The following is a 14,121-nucleotide window of genomic DNA, read 5'->3' on the forward strand; positions in this document are numbered from 1 at the left end:
ACCCACCATGACACGACGCGACGTGCCCCCTCCCCTTAACACACACACCTACCCACGATTATGCCCCCCCCCTCCCAACACACACCACACCATGTCGTGACATGCCCTCCCCTCCCCCTCCAAAATTTGCCCCCCCCCTTCCCCCCTCAACACACACCACACCATGTCGCGACGCGCCCCCCCATGACATGACACGATGCGATGCGCCCCCCTCCCCCAACCCAACATAACATGACATCCCCCCCCATGACACGACGCGTCGTGTCTGCCCCCTCCCCAACATGACATGACATCCCCCCTCCCCCCCATGACACGACACGACACGACGCGATGCGTCCCCCTCCCCAACATAGCATCACATCCCCCCCTTTCCCCCCCCCCCCAACACGACACAACATGACACGATGCGACGCGATGCGATGCGACGCGACGCGCCCCCCTCCCCTCCCTAACATAACATGACATTCCCCCTCCAAAATTCGGCCCCCCCTTCCCCCCTCAACACAGACCACACCATGTCCCGACGCGCGCCCCCCCCCCCCCTTGACATCCCCCCCCATGACATGACACGACGTGACATGCCCCCCTCCCCTCAACACACACACCCAGCTAAAATGATGCGATGCCCCCCTCAAAAATCCCCCCCCCCCCCGCCTTTCAACACACACCACGCCATGTCGCGATGCGGCCTTCCCTCCCCGCCCTCAACACACACCACCCCACCCCTCCCCCCCCCCCCTTCCCCCCTCAACACACACCACCCTCCCCCCCTCCAAAATTCGCCCCCCCCCAACACGCCATGTCGCGACGCGCCCCCCTCCCAAAAGAAATTTTGGGCTTTGTAGGTATGCCTTGCCGTTGGAGCCGAAAACACCTATGAGGGTAGTGGTGCTTGCTCCATCGAAACAGTCCTTGGAGATCCGAGGGAGGGTGAGGTGAGGCGTATGGTCCCCACATCCGTCTTGTCCGCGAGGAGTGTCTCGTGAGCAAATGCCATGTACCCCCCACCGAATGGTTAGGCTCAAGCGACTTGTGGTGTTCCTTGCGAGGACATCGCGTCATGGCGGTCAACATGTGCCCACTAGGCGGTGAGGAGTGAAGTGCGGTGCCTTGAACACGTGTCTCATTGGTGGCGAGATCGTGTTCGAGCTCCATGGTTCTCAATGCTAACGGAGATTCTCTTCGTGAATATTGTGCGGCTTGTATCGATAAGGATGGACCGAAACCGATGGAACGATGTGATTGAGGTGCTTCTTCGTCAGCGGGGCTTATTCCTGGTGGGGTTGAGTGCGCCTCATGATGGGCTCTTGTTGATGCGAAACGGTGGAATGCATGAGTGTCTCCATCATCTTTCGACTCGACACGAGCTCGGAATGTGGCAGACAAGACAACGTGGAGCACGCCTCATGTGTGGTGGTGGCGATGGTCGATGCACGTGCTCGTGTGCGGCTTTGTCCATGGTGGGAAACGAAAGCATGCCCCTGTCCCATCCCCATTTGTCGTTTTCTTTTTCTCCCCTAAACTCTCGAGCCTTCGTTCTCCTCCCCTCTTTCTCTTTACATCAAGAACAACACATTGGTGATGAGGTCGTGCCTTTTTGCCCCGCAGCCACACTTGATGTGGAGTCGGAACGCGCAGCAGCGGTGTTGCTCGTGTGACGAAAGATAGCTACCTGGTTGATCCTGCCAGTAGTCATATGCTTGTCTCAAAGATTAAGCCATGCATGTGTAAGTATAAACTCTCTTGTACTGTGAAACTGCGAATGGCTCATTAAATCAGTTATAGTTTCTTTGATGGTACCTTGCTACTCGAATAACCGTAGTAATTCTAGAGCTAATACGTGCACCAACTCCCGACTTCTGGAAGGGACGCATTTATTAGATAAAAGGCCAATGCGGGCTTGCCCGGTAATGCGGTGAATCATGATAACTTCCCGAATCGCACGGCCTCAACGCCGGCGATGCTTCATTCAAATTTCTTCCCTATCAACTTTCGATGGTAGGATAGAGGCCTACCATGGTGGTGACGGGTGATGGAGAATTAGGGTTCGATTCCGGAGAGGGAGCCTGAGAAACGGCTACCACATCCAAGGAAGGCAGCAGGCGCGCAAATTACCCAATCCCGACACGGGGAGGTAATGACAATAAATAACAATACTGGGCTTTTATAAGTCTGGTAATTGGAATGAGTACAATCTAAATCCCTTAACGAGGATCCATTGGAGGGCAAGTTTGGTGCTAGCAGCCGCGGTAATTCCAGCTCCAATAGCATATATTTAAACTTTTCCAGTTAAAAAGCTCGTAGTTGGATCTGGGGGCGGGGCGTGCGGTCCGCCTCCTTTGGTGTGCACTGATCACCCCGCCTTTCTGTCGGAGACACACTCCTGGACTTAATTGGCTGGGACGTGGATTCAGCGATGTTACTTTAAAAAAATTAGAGTGCTCAAAGCAAGCCTATGCTCTGAATACATTAGCATGGAATAACGCGATAGGACTCAGGTCTTATTGTGTTGGTCTTCGAGATCGGAGAGGGTTGAGGGTTTAGGGTTTAGGGTTTCCTTATTTCCTTGGTGTTCTCTTCAAAGCTCCCTGTTTTAGTGTATAGTTGAGGAAAACTGCCATCAACAAGCACCAACAAAGGCTAAAAATGGAAGAAATAGCAGTGTTAAAGAGGAAGGCAAAAATAGAAAGAAAACATATCAAGATAGAGGTAAAAGAAACCTATCAGAACTAAACATACACATTACAGAACCTATGAACACATCATATCTTAATCAAAAACCATAATGGGATTCTAAAAAAAACTCAACCTAATCCAACACATTCCAAAACACTTCCAACACAACAAAAATAAATCAATAAACGCTTAAAATCAATTGTTCACCTTTATAAAAAAATCAGCAAAAAAAAAGTCAATTCAGCCCTCAACATGGTACTTCTCACTTTATGTTTGTACCTTATTTTATTGAGCTACTATGGTTTTGGTCTAGGATAGGCTTCATTTAGTACTTTTGTCCTCAATAAAGTCTCTATGTCATTGTCAATCAATACACAAGATTGTGTTTATGAGTCCAAGCTTCTATCTCATATAAGAGAAGTGAGCACCATCATAAACTCAAAAATATGAAAAAATTCTAAAAATAATGAAGAATCCTCCAAGAGAAGTGGGCACCATCATAAACTCAAAATCGTTTGTATCTTTGATGCAGCCACATCACTATTGTAGTAAAATGGCCATAACTTGTGATACGCACTTCCAATTGAAGCAACTAAGGTATAGACACCATAAAGTATCTATTTAATACATTAAAAATGAAATTTGATGAAGTTAGGGTAATTAAATTCACGACAAAATTTTAAATATCAAGCTTTCCCTATTTTGTGACTCACGAATCTTCTTGCATAGGCCAAGGAAAATACTCCAAATATAAAGCTCATTTTGCTAGGTAGTCTCCTCCATATGTAAACCCCACCATTTGATGAGGTATTCCATCACAGAACAATTCCTTAAAACCTTTTCACACTTATCAACAATTTTCTCATGTTCATATACAATTAAACCATCATCATCAATAAGAGGCAAGTCCTCAAGAACTTGGACATTAGGACCCATGTAATTTGAGTCTATAGGCAAGATCAACAACTCTCTTTATAATTTGAGGAAGAAGGAAATTTGAGTTAGTAGGAAAGATTAATGACTCTTTATAATTTGGTGTGGACCATAAAATTTGTGAGCTAATTTTATGTATCCACCCTTGAGAGAAGCATAATGAGATTTGGAAATATTCAAGAAGACCCATCAAATTCTAAGTGTCTTCTTTGCTCATCAACACATGATTTCATAATCTCTTGTGCCTTATGAATATTATCCTTGCATTGTTTAGTAAGTGCTTCCATTCTCTTGATCTCTTCTTTAGCTTGAGGGTTCACATTGTCAGTGAATAGGGCTTCAAATACTTGAACTTTATATCCACAAGGCGCTTCAAAAGGTGACATACCAATACTCATATGATGAGTATTAGTATTTATATTTATGGTTTTCTCATTAGGAATACAATATCTATTGTGCACTCAAGCATGCCTATGTGTTTCTCATAAGTATAAAAATAATTCATGTGCAGTTTAGCATACATGCTATCATTTTCTAACTTGATTTTTGAGCACTCAAGCCACAATAAAGGCATAAAGGATTGACTCATTGATCATAATAATAGTTACAACATAAGTGATTAACTCATAAACTATTGAATGGGAAATTACAAAATTGCAAAGTAATTATCTTGTATATAATTTGATGCAAATCATATGATTGAATTTCAAAGTACATGATTGTGCTCCAACTAGCTCTCATATATGACTAGAAACAAAGGACATGATTGAAATAAAATTCAAAGAATAGTCAATATTAATGTTTATTTCATTCTAGATACGATTGAAATAAAAATTCAAACCATGATAAATATTAATACTTATTTAATTCAAATCATGATCAATCATTTGTACTAATGAGAATTCTTTATACATCACTATACGAAAAAAGACTACTAAACTCATGGAATTGAAATACATGGGCATATTGTATTATGTGGGTGGTAAATTTATTAATGCCAAATGTCTATACAACTCATCTCTATTATGGTTAAGCTAACGAGTCTCTCTAATTTCTCTACAAAGATTTGTTACTCTCATATGTTACACCTAATAAAAGGAATCTATGTACAATGTAACCAATGGGAAAATTATCTTACTTAAAAGGTGGGAGGATTTTTTAAGATAAACTCTATAGCCACATGCCTATGAAGATTATATTGTCATATTGTTTCATTCAACGATTAGTTCATTGATTTTGGAGAATATGTCACCTACATATTAAACTCTATCGACATACCCCAATCAATGAATCCAATAAACACCCTACTTTTGATATATTGACAAATTGAAACACAATATTCTTAGTGTGCAAATCATTATGAAGTAGCTTCTTTCTATGCAACATGTTCATCGTGTTTTAAAATCCAAGCACTAAGAAAATTATGTTCACTTGTATTCTAATCATCAACTGAAGACGTGCTAACAAATTCATTGGCGGTATGCCATTTGTATTTCTCTTGGAATTGGACACATCCAATCAATGTTGAAGATTTGGGCTATTTTAATTATGAAATACAAGTATTCGATATCTGTCATGATTATGTAAAGTTAATCCTAGACACCAAACAATATCAAGATAGTGAAATTTTATATGCACAGCCTATGCTTCCAACAAGAGTGCTACATTTATTCTTTTAAATTACTTTACAACATAGACCATTATTTGTATAAAAGATTCTTTTGTAGAAAGAATCTTTCATACTAAATATTAATGATAATATGAAAATTAAGGTATTCTACAAAATGTACGGGGTATTGAACATGTAAAACATATTTTTATATAATGTGGGCATATAAATGCAACCTAGTTATCCAACAATGAAGTTGCATATGTTGCAACCACAAAGGCATGCAAAGAAGCTATATGGCTTAGGAATCATGTGTTTCATGAGAAAACCAAATATATAGAACTGACATATCGCTTCATCTGTCAAGTACTTGAGGAAAAGCATGTTAGGCTTTGTCAAATTTCATATTGATGATAACCTTGCAAAAATTGTCACCAACAGTCTACCCTCCAAAAAGTTTACACATTGTAGGGAGTGATGTGCATTGGGTGAGGGTACCTCATATATTATTTTATTATTTTATTTTAGGGAGTGGTGCCAAAAGAGCACTTGCATCATTTGAGTTAGTAACGTGACAATTGATTCCTTAGTAGTGGAATTTCTTTACGGATTTTCTAGTCAACTATGCATTTGTTGAAGATATTTTCTTTAACCATGGTCCAGAGTGTCTTTTGCCCTTATTTGATGAGATTAGAGTTGAACTACTTTAAGGCTTACTGGTTGAATGGCTCAAGTGGCTATTGACCACCTTCCTATCTTCTCAGGATACATAGGATCATCCATGGATATTTTCTTCAGACACCCCTTATTATTTATGCAAGGGATTTGGCCAATAATCTATTACATTTAGCTTAGGGGCTGAATGGCCCACCCCTTGGTCTAGTATTGAGTGTCATGTGAGCTATACAAGCCAAGGTATTTAAGTGGAAAATACCCCTAGTGATTGCAAATGGCATGTGCAATTATGAGAAATGCTGTCTCATCGATTATGCTTGTGCGTTTATTTGTATTTATACCAATGTTCTCATGCCTCGTGTACTCCATGAAGATGCTATTGTGCATTGCATGATGGAAGTATTTGACCTAGGAGGCAAGCCCCACATGCCATATTCCAAGGCAATTTCTTCCAATGTGCACCACGTGATCACAATCTATGCAAACGCAATGTATGGCCTACTTTGAATTAAAATATTTTGATGCTTGCTAATTCTTATTACCATGGTCCTACATAAACTTATGTTTCTCTCCAAAAGATGTGATATCTTGCAACATAACATTTAATAAGGATTCAATTTATACGAGAGTCAAGTATGTCTTTAGTACATTGCATTCCTCAACTATCCTATGGTATATAGTAAAACTAAGAGGTTGCACAATGGAAGACTTAGCGCTTCACCACTAATTTGTAAAGGATTCAATTTATACGAGAGTCAAGTATGTCTTTAGTACATTGCATTCCTCAACTATCCTATGGTATATAGTAAAACTAAGAGGTTGCGTAATGGAAGACTTAGCGCTTCACCACTAATTTGTAACTAAGACATATAATGTCATCTTAATCAATGAGAGCAAGCCTTTGTCATACTCAGTGTTTGGAGACACACACACTCACTCTCTCTCTCTCTCTCTCTCTCTCTCTCTCTCTCTCTCTCTCTCTCTCTCTCTCTCTCTCTCTCTCTCTCTCTCTCTCTCTGCACCACACATTGTAATAGCATGTACACAATCAAACATAGATATGTAGGCATGTGTATGCTATAGCTATAGGGGCACATTGAAAATGTATCAATTACATGATGATACCTTTATATAAATAAAACAATGATATATGTGCTAAACTATTTGTACATAAATTAAATGCATAGTATATAGTAGTTAAAATTTATGATTCTTGACATTTTTAAGTTTGGACATGTTACAAATATAATTAAATTGTATAAATTATATATAAGTTAGTTAGATGATTTTCACTCACTTAAGTACGGTGCACATGTGCAACTCTTTATGTCAACATGGCTATGTGTGCAATCACACAAATTAATATAATCATAATGTAATTCTTTTCCATCATGATGCCCATCCATGCTTTGCATACATATAACAATGCCAAATATCATTTTCAAGCAACCATAAGTTGAGAATGTCTATATGCATATTACTATTGTGGTGCAAGTGCTTTTGTTCCTAGAAATGTTTCTCACCTTTAAAAGGATACAAAATTCATGTTTTGCACTATAATGGGCATTCTTTTTCTTCTCAACTCCCTTTGAACCCTAGATGGATTGCTTTGTTATGACCTAACAAGACCATAACAGAAAATGCAAGAAACATCAAACTAACTGAAACAACTACGTTACTATAGGAAACTCCCTGACCTGATTTACAATCATTTCATACATTTATTCTTTAGGAACAATATGCAAACATGAACTACATATTACATTCATCAATGCAGAACTACTGTCCTGAAAACTATCACACAATTCTTTGTCATCACAACCACTCCTGATCAGATAACTTGAAATAGACATCGTAAATATTCAGGTCGCAGATACAGACTAATAGAACCAGAGATGAGTGACCAAAATCTGGTGTTGTCTTGAAGAAGATCACATTACTCATCACGTAGGATCTCAAAAGATACAATCTCCTGAACGTTAGGAAGGTGCGTGAATGTCAGGTAAAAACTTCATATGACATTTTAAGTCACTTTACATATGCTCGTTCTACATGTATACTAGTACTAAGGTATAAAATAGCAAATATATGGTGGAATCCAAGCCCTAACACCTGGCACAACTCGGTGGATGACTGGGACAATCATGACTCGGAACCCACAAGCATGCAACTAACGACAAAAAAGATAAACAACTAACTATGATGAAGACTAACTCAAAGAACACGATTATACCCTGCTAGAGTCCTTGTACCTCTTAACAAGCCACAGTGAGCTACCATGAGTAGAGCCCCTCTAGGATACTCATAGTCCTCTTGTGCAGTTGCATATTTGGTCCTAAGTGTCAGTGAAATTAAAATAGTAGCTAAGTAAACATGCCAAGGCTAAGAACTCATTAAGTACAATGGCATCCATACTACATCATAGAGAATAAAGATATAGAACCATGACTAAATCAATAAATCACTACTCCAATGGTAAAGAGTATGAACAATAATCAAGAAACATGCCGATGACGCTCCATTTGCATCATAATTAATGTATGGCAATGTACCACACAACATGAATTTCAAACAAGAAACTGCATCTCTAAAGAAATATGCAAGATAATCCAAGAAAACCTGTAAACGAAAACAAAACAGAACTGCATATGCATCTACATCATACTCATTCAGAGCTTCAATCTGCATCATATCATTTGAACAATATTGCTTTACATCAATCCTAACTAATATACCATATATCTCTTGACTTTCACATTGATTTTCAAGTTCCTAAAAAACTTGATCTTCAAGTTGCTCCTATACTTGTTGTTTTCCAGCTTGCTGTAACACTTCGTGGTGCATTCCTTATTGATTTGGCTGTTGCCACACGATATCTTGGTGTAGGAAACTAGATTGCTGGTGTAGGAACTCAAGTTGCAAAAATTCAAGTTGCGGGGATTCAAGTTGCTGCAATCCATATTGAAATTCTACCATTACTGGCAAACTTGAACAATCCTGAGTTGCTGAAATAAACATGAAAATTTCAACAAACCTAAAAAACAATCTTGTAGGTAAAGGATTTGAACACTTCCTGATGGAGAAAATCACAATATAATTTTGAAATTGTCATCTAACTCATCCAATATCCTCATAGCCATGCTCAAAAACAATTAATATGACCCATATCAATCATTCCTTCTGTAGCATCAACTGCATAGATATCAACTATTGTAGGTACTTGCATGATTCTACTCACTTCAACCTCATCTCCAAACTGATTAGAATACTCAAAAACTTCAAAAATATCAAACTGAACTAAGATATCGACAACCTAATCATTATCCTAATCATTCACATCTACATTGTTCACTATAGAAGACTGAGATGCTTTCATATCCTAATCTAGAGATTTTTCTTGTTGCTCAGGATAAAGTTGTATAGATCCAAAATTCTAAAATAATTTATCCAATTCAGTCCCTAAACTTCCCTAAAATTTAGACAACTCCTTCTCGACCAAAAAGTTTTCAAGATGTTGTCCTGAATCATCATAAAGTGTAGAAAGAGCAATTTGATGTGTAGGAACTTCATTTTCAGTCATGTTGGGCTGCTCCTAATACCTCTGAATCATGATATCCACATCCATTCCAAACATTGGCACTATGGATAAATTTTCTTGAAGAAAAAAATCATTCTCATAAATACTCATTGTAATATGCTTGCCTTCTTCCTACTCATTTAGGTTAACCTTCCAAACTTCATCTTCAACTACTCTTACAGATCCTCTCATAGTGTGCTCATACCTCTGCTCAACTTGAAGAATAACCTTCTGTCCTTCCTCCTCCTACATATCAGGGTTATCCATATGCTTAGAATCTATAGAATGTCGATTTTCAGGTTTCCTAGTTAATTTTTAGGATAATCTATTCTTGAGTCTTGAATTAATTTATCATGCCCATTCCCTAACCTATCCTGAAATTCAGGCTGCTCTTGATCTTCAAGAAAATTGTTTGACTGTTGTTCCTGATCTACAGGAAAAGTGCCTGAATACTACTCTTCATCTGCATGAAAACTGCCTGTCTGCTGTCCTAACAAGTTTTGGATTGTAAAATGAACAGTTTGTTGTTCCAAAACTGCATTTCCTTCAATTATGGGGAAACCCTGATTCTCTTGAATGATGCCCTCAACATCTACCTCCAAGATAGGGACTACAGAAAGATTTGCTTGCATGCATAATTCTTCCTCATCTTCTTCCGCTTCATCAATCATATTAACTATGTGCATACAGATCCTCAAGAATAACATCTTGACTCCGAATACATGAATAAGGCAACTAAGTGTGCAAGTTGTTAATTTCATTATCCTGGAGGAAAAAAAATTTCTCAAGAGCATTCCAGCATGATGTAGATGTAATTTAGCATTATTAACATAGTTCAATGTAGACATGGTAAAAACATGATAAAATTTACTTTCTTATAAATTAAGTGTAAGTTAGTTTGATGATTAGTACTCCCTAAAGCATAGCACATATGTGTAGGTGTTTGTGTAAGCATGGCTATATTGCAATAACTTTAATTAATATAATGATGACATTCCTCTTTCTCATCATTTGTGTGAATATCTAGCTATGAGGGTATAATCTCTCAATGTGACACAAGTATTGCATTTATGACACAAGAACATGTGAGGAGTGGCTAGTTTATATCAACATGGATGCCTCCAATGTCCAAGGATTTAGGTTCAAACCCTTGTTTTATTATTATGCCCATCATGAGGGATGTTTGTGTCTATAATTGAAGGACTCATTTGGATGAACATAATTTCAATTTTGACCTATGATGTAGCGTTGTTTTTCATCACATAGAATATCATTATTTTGTTACTTCCCCTTCATCACACGATCATATTTGAAGCAAAAGGGCTACAAATTTCACATCATAAAGAGAGCATCATGTATAAAGTTAAGTATCACTAGCCCCTCTACTCTATGGGTGTATGGTGGAGCATGTTAGGGCTCGGATTCCACCATATATTTGCTATTTTGTACCTTAGTATTGGTATATATGTAGAACCAACATATGTAAAGTAACTTAAAATGTCATATGAAGTTTTTACCTAATTCAGGTGTCTTCCTGACATTTAGGAGATTGTATCTTTTGAGATCCTGCATGATGAGTAATGCGATATTTTTCAAGACAGTGCCAGATTTTGGTCGCTTATCTCTGGTTCTATTATCTGTGTCTTGAATATTTATGATGTCTATTTCAAGTTATCTAATCACGGGTGGTCATGATGACAGAGAACTGTGTGATAGTTTTCAGGACAGTAGTTCTACATTGATGAATGTAATATGTAGTTCATGTTTGTAGGGTGTTCCTGAAGAATAAATGTATGAAATGGCTGTAAATCATGTCAGGGAGTTTCCTACAGTAACATAGTTGTTTCAGGCAGTTTGATGTTTCCTATATTTTCTGTTATTGTCTAGGCCATAACACTTTGGCGATCCTAGTGCTTTTGTGGGCAACATTCTCATGATTTAGGCATCAGGCATGGAACTAAATTTTTCATAACGAAAGCTTCAAGATCTTTCATGAATTCAAGGCGTTTTTGCATTTTCAACCACTTTTTTGCACCTCTCTACATTGCAAGTATTAGGATATCCCTACATACGAAATACCTTGCATCAAATTGTTTGAAGGAGGATATCTTGAAGTTCTTGTTCTTGAAGAATTCAATCTCTTCAAGAATTCTCAATGCTGTGGATTCGAGGTAGATTATTTAGGTTTTGTATTTCTTCTTGAAGATCTTGTTTTCAATTCAGGCTAAAATGTTAGATCTGTGATTATTTTGGGAGTTTCAAGATAGAGTCATCATATCAAGATGTTAGGACGATATATTCATAGATAAAGAAGGTTATGAAGTTCAAAGATGGGAAATACTGATTTGCCATTTTTATGACATCATATTGTTATGAACAATTATGCTCTATACCTAAATGGGCTATAATATTTGTGACGGTGCACGCCTACAGCTAATTATGATGTTTACTAATTACATGAAGTTTCAGGTTGATAACCTAAATTGCAGGAGTTTCAAGAAGTTACTTGAATTGTAGGAATTTCAGGTAGTCACCTGAACTGTAAGAATTTTAGGCAGTCACCTAAACTACAAGAATTTTAGGCTAGTTACTTAAATTATTGCAGGATGGAAATGTCATGCATAATTTGAATTGTATGAAAGATGGGAAAGGAAGCTTGATAAACTTGAGAAGTTTGGTCAATAAAGGAGTTTTCAGGAAGTTTCAAGAAGTACCTATGAAGGAGTATTTCAGGCAGCCTAAACTGCTAGAATTGCTGAAGTACCTTGAGTATTATAGGCTGAAGACCTATTACTCCATCATTGCAGAAGGAGGTTGGATCAAAGAAAAACATATTCTTTTTCAAACTATAGAAATGCTTCATTATGGGTAAATCCAAGAAGAAGGAAAAGAGATGCAAATTCTACTTTGAGCATGGGCATAGTTCCAAATGCTGTCCATATATCCATGAGTCTTGTGAAAGTGGGAAGTCATGCAAATATTTCTACATGTTTGATCTATGTCAGCAGTTCAATGGTATTCGTAAGAAGTTCTCTTTAGCAACCAAGAAGGGTTCCAATATTGGATAGAGCATGAGAAAAGTTGACTTCTTTTGAGAATGACCTTGATGATACTTATGAATGGCATTATCACCATGAAGGCCAGAAGGTTAAGTCTTGCTCAAGTTTGAAGCAGAGTGTTTAGAGATTTCTTAGAGCAGTTGAGAAGCTCAAGGAGTAGTATTATGATGTTTTGGATTCGGATTAGGATTCAAGTTCAAGTGATAATGATGATTGCTATCCTTTACCTATGGTTTTGCCAGAGATTAAGGGTGACGGAGTCAGAGAGGACAAGAGCCAAAGCAACCAAGAATCCTCCAATGCCCCAAACCCAACATAGGAGCTTACTAATGGGAGAGTGGAGCATCACACACCTTGCATTGCCAACTTGAAGGTATTTTCCATATTTTTGTCTTTAGCATACTACCATAATCAATCTCGAATTAGCTTTTGTGAAGAAGAAAGAACTGATGAAGTTATCATCAAGGAAGTTGATCAGTCTAGTGATTAAGAAGATCAGTTACCTATTCAAGAAGATGTTGTTGTCATGGATGACAAGCATGATGCTAATGTTTTTATCAATGAGGATGCTATTGTGGTTGTTTTTCTTGGTTCTCTTACTGGTTTTGAGGAAGATTATGTAGCAAGGGAGTTAGATTTCATTGAAGAGGCTTTACAAGTACTTGAAGTGCCACTATTTGTAGTACAATATATTTACAACATGCTAAATACTATTCCAGGTCATATCACTATTCAGCCTGAAGGAACTCAGCAAGTTACTACTACTGTAAACTCTCAAGTTAATTGCCTGTATGAGTAGTTTTCAGGACAGCAAGCTTTAGGACAGCAAGTGATCAGTTTTTAGCAAGTTTTCGGGCAGCAAATGAACAATTTTCAACAATGTCTAGGTTTACAACAGTAGGCTTAAAGTCAGGAATTGCAGAGATCACTCGGTTTAAGTGGTTTCCATGATGATCTAAATGAGTTATGCTTTATGAATCAATCTTCAATTGAGATGATTTAAAGGTTTTCTTTTGAGTTGAAAAAGGATAGGAATGCAACAAAAATAGCAGCAGTTGATGTTATTCATCGGTTTCAAGTAGAGAAAGCATTGCTTCAACATGAGGTTTCTCATGTCAAGAATGCAATGTATTTTCAAGTTTCTCATTGTTCAGAGGTTATATGATTATGTTAATTTGTGTGATTGTTTGTACACATAGCTATGCATACATAAACACTTGCACATGTGCACCATACTTAAGTGAGTGAAAATCATCAACTAACTTACACGTAATTTATACAATTTAGTTATGTTTGTATCATGTCTAGAGTTAAAAATGTTAGCAATGACAAATCTTAACTACTGTATACTATGCATTTAATATATCTTTAAATATCTGCATAAAGTTTTACAAATATATCATTATTTTATTTAGAAAAAAATGTGTGTGTGTGTGTGTGTGTGTGTGTGTGTGTGTGTGTGTGTGTGTGTGTGTGTGTGTGTGTGTGTGTGTGTGTGTGTGTGTGTGTGTGTGTGTGTGTGTGTGTGTGTGTGTGTGTGTGTTGACTTGGAACGATACATGAACCGAAATTTAATGAAATAGTTAAGAATG

General features: G+C 37.9%; 1 pseudogene; it reads left to right on the top strand.

The window, feature by feature from the left end:
* Positions 1–1,672: 1,672 nt before the first annotated feature.
* Positions 1,673–2,579, top strand: LOC148029617 (18S ribosomal RNA; annotated as a pseudogene; the record flags this gene model as incomplete).
* Positions 2,580–14,121: the final 11,542 nt, after the last annotated feature.

Source organism: Lygodium microphyllum, chromosome 11, assembly GCF_053477565.2.
Source record: "Lygodium microphyllum isolate KBCC chromosome 11, Lygodium_microphyllum_v1.1.10, whole genome shotgun sequence".
In the NCBI taxonomy this organism is placed as follows: Eukaryota; Viridiplantae; Streptophyta; class Polypodiopsida; order Schizaeales; family Lygodiaceae; genus Lygodium; species Lygodium microphyllum.